The sequence below is a fragment of the Aristolochia californica genome, unplaced genomic scaffold (assembly GCF_029961685.1).
Source record: "Aristolochia californica isolate CCGP_79_NKW_82.1479 unplaced genomic scaffold, dmAriCali1.0.hap1 SCAF_5, whole genome shotgun sequence".
Classification (NCBI taxonomy): Eukaryota; Viridiplantae; Streptophyta; class Magnoliopsida; order Piperales; family Aristolochiaceae; genus Aristolochia; species Aristolochia californica.
This window is the reverse complement of record NW_027182214.1, coordinates 39,759,665-39,767,655: the sequence shown is the minus strand read 5'-3', so window position 1 is coordinate 39,767,655 and position 7,991 is coordinate 39,759,665.

The following is a 7,991-nucleotide window of genomic DNA, read 5'->3' as shown; positions in this document are numbered from 1 at the left end:
TTTCGTAGTTGAGGTGGGGCCTGGGGGGTTAGGAAAGCAAAAGCGAATCAGTGTGCACCGATTTATAATATATTTAAATAAAATATATACCTACCGAATTTGAATTGAAGCAAAGAATTGAATTGAACTTAAATGAATTGATTCAATTTTAACTCAACTTTAGGTGTTAGTGTAGACGAGTTCAAGTTCCTGTGTTAGTGTCCCCGAATGAAAAGTATGATATAAACAAGAGAATGAGTAACCTTTTATAATATACTAAAATAAAATATATACCTAAACAGATAATTAACCAAAATAAATATGGTTACTACACATATTCGTGTAGTATTAAAATATATTAATATCCTAATTAACGAAAAACTATGTTATATTACTTAATTATTATAGTTTATTATAAATTAATACAATAATAGATGTGATTAGAATAAATTAATTAAAAAATAATAAAAAAGTAAAAAATAACATAAGCGCATATAATAAATAAATAAATTATTTTTTAATAACATAAAAAATATTTTAACATTAAAACTCACTATTTGAATATAGTAATAAAAAATATAATAAATAAATAAATATATTTATCAATAACATAATATATTTTTTATTAATAATTAATAATATATTGTCACAAAAATTAAAACCATTGGTTTAATTAATTATAGCAATAGGATAATTAAACCGAAATAATTTATCAAATATTTATTTTAAAAATATTTTAATTATGACTATTAAATAACTAATTTAATATAGTAATTATAAAATAAATATATTAAATAAATAAAAATAATTATTTTATAAATTAAAAATATAAATTATTATTCTTATTACGATGGTTTAATTTTTCCAACTTAGGAAAAATTAAACCATCGTCTTCCTCATGGCGTGCGTTGTCTTCCTCAGCAGAGGGCAGCGGGCAACGACGACGGAGGTGGCGCTCCGACGGTACGCCAAGAGTGAGAAGAGAGGGAGCCGAGAGAGAAGAGAAGTCGAGAGGCCGAGGTTCGGCCTCCCATGCTCTGCGTCGGAGGTCAAGAGGGAGAGGAGAAAGAGGCCAAGAGGGAGAGGAGAGGGAGGCCGACGGGAGGGAGGGGGGTGGTATGCGCGATTCAATTGGTTGATTCGCAAAATAGGTGGGAAACCAAATTCCCCGATTTTTGCCTGAGAGAATGAAGTGATGTAATTTAACTTCAATTCAATTCATTATACACTGACGACATTATTTAATGAACCAAGGGGGGTTAGTCCACAATGAACTTGAATTGAAGTGAAATGAATTGATCCAACTTCAACTTATCTTTGGGTGTTAGTGTAGACGAGTTAAGTGGTTGGAAAACAAATTCCAGTGTTAGTGCCCCCAAATGAAAAGTATGATATAAAGAAGAGAATGAGTAACCTTTTATAATATACTAAATAAAACATATAATTAACCAAAATAAATGTGGTTACTAAACTTATAAGTGATTTAACATGTAGTCCACAATATATTAATATCCTAATTAATGATAAATTATATTATATTACTTAATGATTATATTTTATTATAAACTAAAACAATAATTACGTGTGACTAGAATATACAAAATTAATTAAAAAGTTAAAAAATAACAGAAGAGAATATAATAAATAAACCTAATTGTTTAATTAATTATAGCAATTGGACAATTTAACCAATTAATGATTACAGTTTATTATAAATTAATATATTAAGTACGTGTGACTAGAATAAATTATTTAAAATAAATAAAAAAGTTACAAATAACATAAGTGAATATAATAAAAAATAAATTATTTTGTAATAATATAAGATATAGTTTAAAATTAAAACTCACTATTTTAATAAAAATAAAAAATACATAATAAATAAGTAAATATATTAATTTATCAATAACATAATATATATTTTAAATATTATTATTAATAATATATTCACTCAAAATGAAAAACTAATGGTTAAATTATATGGATAATTAAACCAATTAATTATTTTTACATATTAATAATTAATTAAATATTAACACAAAATGTAAAACCATTTGTTTAATTAATTATAGCAATTAGATAATTAAACCAATTAATTATTACAGTTTATTATAAATTAATATAATAATTACATGTGACTAGAATAAATTGTAAATACGTGAAAAAAGTATAAAATAACAAAAATAAATATAATTAATGTAAATTATTTTTAACAACGAGTTCTTGCGTTTAACATCATTAACTTACTAGTTTAGTACATACGAACGACAACATACATGTTCAAATGCAATAAAGTATAACCACTAATAATCACTCCACATGCTAGTTGGTATGACATCTCAAAATTGTGCAGCTCTTGTGGATTCTAATGCACGACTCCTCTTGCATTCCTATTTTTGTCTTCCACGGAAACCTGCAAATACAATGACCACAACCCCAATGACGACTACAATAATAATTCATGTTTCTTTCTAAATGTCATAAACACTAAAACATACCATTATCTTCAATCATAACCTATTTTCAATCACACCTATATAAAACCATCTCCAATCACACACCCACAATATTCATCCACACAATAAGAACACAACAATCATGAAAATCGAAAATCTTAACCATAATAACTTTCATAATCTATCAATGATATGTCTTATAAAGTCATAATTAAACTTCAAAACAATCGTCCTAAAATACATAGTGTACTTAAAACTATTTATTACATTTCACCAGTACAATATCTAAGCCAATTAAGTCGCTCACCAAAATCTCCTCACCACATGACAAGAGAATTTCATAGCACTTCAAACATATTCAACAACATTGTAAAACATTTCAAAATTAATCGAACTAATTTCACTGCAGATGACTAAAACAATGCAAAAACAAACTCATAAGTCCAAATTCACCGAATACCCCTGGTAGAGCCCCATATGACTTCGCAGTCACTACGAACCGTACATCGTCAGTGATGGGGGTCGGGTTTCGTTGGCTAATGGATGCATATGTAGGCAACTCAGCCTTGTTTGAACTGGACCATGTGGTGGAAACCCTAAACTGCAAAATCTCCTCACCACATGACAAGAGCATTCCATAGCACTTCAAACATATTCAACAATATTGTAAAATATTTCAAAATTAATCGAACTAATTTCACTGCAGATGACTAGAACAATGCAAAAACAAATCCTAAACCCTAAACAAATTAAAATATATCCTAAACCCTAAGCAAATTAAAATATATCCTAAACCCTAGTCCTGAAAACCCCTAGTCCCAAATCCTATATGCTAGTCCAAAAAACCCTAAAATTCCCAAACCCTAGACCTTAAAACCCCTAAAAGCCCCAAACACTAAACCTTATTTTAAAAAAAAAAAAAAAATAAACCCTAATTCCAGACCTAAAGACTAAACCACCTTAAAACCCTAAAATTCCCAAACCCCAACTGTAATCCCAAAATTAAACTCTGTAAAGACGAAATTGAACCCTAAATCCCATAAAACCTAACCCTAAATCCTACAATTAAACCACAATCAACATAAATTACGCACAAAAATTAAAATTAAATCAAATAGAACACTGAATTAGTTAAAAAAAAAACTAGGGTTTCGGCTTACCTTTTGAAATTTGGGAAAAACCACCGTTGAATGGTTTAGGGTTTAGGGAGAGGGACGCCGAGAGTGAGAAGAGAGGGAGGCCGAGAGGGAGACGAGAGAGGGAGAAGGAAGAGTGAGGCTGAGAGAGAAACGGAGTGGAGATGCGTAGAAGAGAAGAAGAAGATGGGGCGAAAAAAAATCGAGCGATGACGAGAGAAAGCAGAGTGAGCAGAGAGAGCAAAGACGAGAGGAAGCAGATGGGGCAAAAAAATCGTTGTGAGACGAAGGCCGAGGGAGAGGGAGAGGAAAAAAAATTTGTTTGGGGGGGGTGGGGAAAGAGATATCGTCGCGCGTGGAAAGCGAATGAATCGCAAAATAGGGGGGAATCAACTTTCCCCCGTTTTTTCCTGACTGAATGAAGTGGTGTAATCACTTCAATTCATGTCATTCTACACTAACGCCATAAGTGGGATGAACTAGGTAATGCGGGGGAAATTCATTCCACTTCATTGTGGACTAACCCCCAAGTAATGCAGGGGGAATTCATTTAACTTCATTGTGGACTAACCCCCTATGTAAAGTGGAGTGTAAAATATTTGTTTATGTTAATATACACAACAAAAAATATATTAATTAAGTGCAAATAGATTATTTATTAATAAAATATTTTGATATATCTGACTTTTAGAAAATTAAATTACTATTAATTAATTATATTAAATATAATAATTAAAAAATACTTATTTTATAATATTAAATTATAATTTTGTAATATCTAAAAATAAAATACTTATATAAAAATATAAAATAAAATTTCTTTAATTTGGTGGTGCATTCTTAACTTTTATATTGTAGAATTGATTTTATGGATATTTTTATGTAGTTTTTAATTTTTAAATATTTTATAAAAATAAATAAATAGTAAATTGAGCCAAGGACAAAAATGGGATGGAGTTGAGATAGTAGGATGGATCGAAGAGAAAAAGAACTTTTTTGTGAAAAATAGAGAACAAAACCATCTTAATTACAAGTTTTTGCCAAGCCATCTTGGAGAGAAAAAAAATGAAAAAAAAAAACACGAAATAACGAAACAAAAAGGAAGAAGAGTGTTATAGTGGACGATGATGAAATGGTAAAAGTCGTCCTTGCAGCGGTCGACAACGGGATATCTGATTTTCATCCCACCTCTCAACCGCCTCTTCTATCTTGCCGCTTCCACCAGCTAGGGCATTATTTCGTAAAGATATCTCTGCTGTCGCGGTGAAGATCTCCGTACCTTTCCCCGATCTGAATTGGAGACATATTTTTATCGAATTATAACTGAGCATCATACGAAATCACTAACACTTGTGCCAAAGAGAGACGAAATCCCAGTTTTCCCAACCTCAAATTCCAAACTTGGAGGAAAGGGTAGGGCAGTATCATATAAACCAGAAGGCATCAGTGTCACCACTCGCAGCAGGTAGCTCTAAGCAAAAAAATCCAGTCGAAAGTATGTCGGGTTTGGTGCCATTGTCTCCTCAGCTAGTCGAGCGATGTTGCCGACGAGAGGTTGCAAAGGGGGGGAGTGAAATCGCAGAACGTCGCGAGAGTTTACCCGCCGAATTGAGCGAGAGAGGTTGCAGTGACGGGGAGAGGGAAGGGGACTGAAATTGCATAAGGTCACGGTAGAGGATACAATCGAACGAGTGAAAGTGAATTCACTCGGGTTACGAGTAATTGGAGTGGAAGTGCATTAAATATGTATTTTATTTTCACTTGTAACGTACAAATGCACTAACTATTTCTTATCTTTTTTACCTAGGGGGTTAGTCCAAAATGAATCTAGGGGGTTAGTCCAAAATGAATCGGATATGAATTACTCCCACATTACTCAATTCATTTGATTAAGCCCTTAGTCCAAATTGATTTCCTCCTCATTTAAATAATGTCAAGTAATGTGGCCAGGCAAAAACATGAAAATTAGGTTTCACACCTATTTTGCTAATCATCCACATGAATCATGCGAGGGACGCGTTTCTCTCCCCCCCTCCCCCCTGGGCCCTGCGAAGGAAAAAATATCCTCCCAAATTTTTTTTCTCCCACTCGGCCCTCCTCCCTCAATTTTTTTTTCCCTCTATCTTCTCCTTCTCAGCCTCCCTATCTTCTCCCTCTTGACCCCTGTCGCAGAGCACAGGAGGCCGAGCCTCTGTCGCAGAGCCTCTCAACCTCCCAACTTCTCTTCTCCCTCTCGGTGTACCATCTAAGCGCTGCCTCCGTCGTCGTTGACAATTGGCCCCTTGTAGTCTCCCGCCATTATTGGCACTGAGGAAGAGGACGCACGCCGTGAGGAAGACGAAGTGGTTTAGTTTTTCCTAAGTTAGGAAAAATTAAACCAGCTTCATAAAAATAATTATTTTTATTTATTCTATATATTCATTTTATAATTACTGTATTAAATTAGTGATTTAATAGTCATAATTAAAATATTGTTAAAATAACTATTTGATAAATCGCTTTGGTTTAATTATCCCATTGCTATAAATAATTAAACCAATGGTTTTAAAATTTGTGACTATATATTATTAATTAATAATACGTTAAAATATATATTATGTTATTGACAAAATAATATATTTCTTTATTTATTTATTATATTAATTTTTTATTACTGTATTAAATTAGTGGTTTTCAATGTTAAAATATATCTTATGTTATTAAAAAAATAATCCATATATTTTTTTATAAAATTATTTTTTATTTATTCAATATATTTATTTTATAATTATTGTATTAAATTAGTGATTTAATAGTCATAATTAAAATATTGTTAAAATAAATATTTGATAAATTTTTTAGGTTTAATTATCCCATTGCTATAATTAATTAAACCTATGGTTTTAAATTTTGTGATAATATATTATTAATTAATAATACATAAAATAATATATTTATTTACTTATTATATTAATTTTTTTATTATTGTATTAAATTAGTGGTTTTTAATGTTAAAATATACCTTATGTTATTAAAAAATAATTTATTTTTTATTATATTTGCTTATATTATTTTTTATTTTTACTTATTTTTTAATTTATTCTAATCACACGTCATTATTATATTAATTTATAATAAAAATAATAATTAAGTAATATAATATAGTCTTTCATTAATTAGTTTATTAATATATTTTAATATTGCACATTAAATCACTTATAAGTGTTGTAACTATACTTATTTTGGTTAATTATCTGTTTAGGCATATGTTCTATTTAAGTATATAACACAAATTTACTTATTCTCTTGTTTATATCATATTTTTCATTTTGGGGTACTAACATTGGAATTTGTTTTCCTGTGCACTTGATCGTCTATACTAACACTCAAGGATGAGTTGAAGTTGAATTAGGGGGGGTTAGTGCACATGACTTAGGACATGATCTTCATGCGCATTACGCAGTTCATGTCCTGATGTCGTTAGGGGGCGCCGAAATTCATGTCATGTACATGAATATACATGAATCACGAGTTCATGTCTCAAGAGTAACGGGCGGAAAGTGCTTTCCGCCCGATTTTGAGAGTCATCTACATGACTCTTGCGCAGGCTCTCTCTCGGCGAGCGGGGCTGTCTCTCGGGGGGCTCTCTTTCGCACACCCTCTCTGCCGTTTCATTTCCACAACCCTCTCTCGGTGTTGCCGCAACCCTCTTTCGTTCCGCAACTGTCTCTCGTTCCCGCAGCCCTCTCTCGGTGTTGCCGCAGCCCTCTCTCGTTCCGTCGCCGGCCGTCGCCGTTGCCTACTAGCCTGTCCCTGTCGCCATCGTCGTTGCCCGCCGTCGTCGCTGGCCATCGCCGTCGCCTACTAGCCCGTCCCCGTCGCCATCGTCGTTGCCCTTTGGCTCGCAGCTGAGGAAGACGACGATGGTTTAATTATTTTTATTTATAAATTAATTATTTTTATTTATAAATAATTATTTTTATTTATAATTAATTATTTTTATTTATTTAATATATTTATTTTACAGTTACTATATTAAAATAGTGATTTAATAGTCATAATTAAAATATTGTTAAAATAAATATTTGATAAATTATTTTTGGCATAATTATCCGATTGCTATAGTTAATTAAACCAATAGTTTTAAATTTTGTGATAATATATTAATAATTAATAATACCTAAAATATATTATGTACAAATATATAGTGTGTTAAAGTTATGATTAGATCATTTTTTTCTCTTAAATTATTCATTTTTAGGTTAAAGTATATCATATGTTATTAATAAATTAATAACTCAACGTATTACTTTCGTTTTTGTTATTTATAATGTTATTTATTTATTATTTGTAATTAATCATGTAGTTATTTCATTGGCTCATGTAATTACCATATTAATGTACAATAAAATATCTAATTCAATTAATAAATATATTAGTA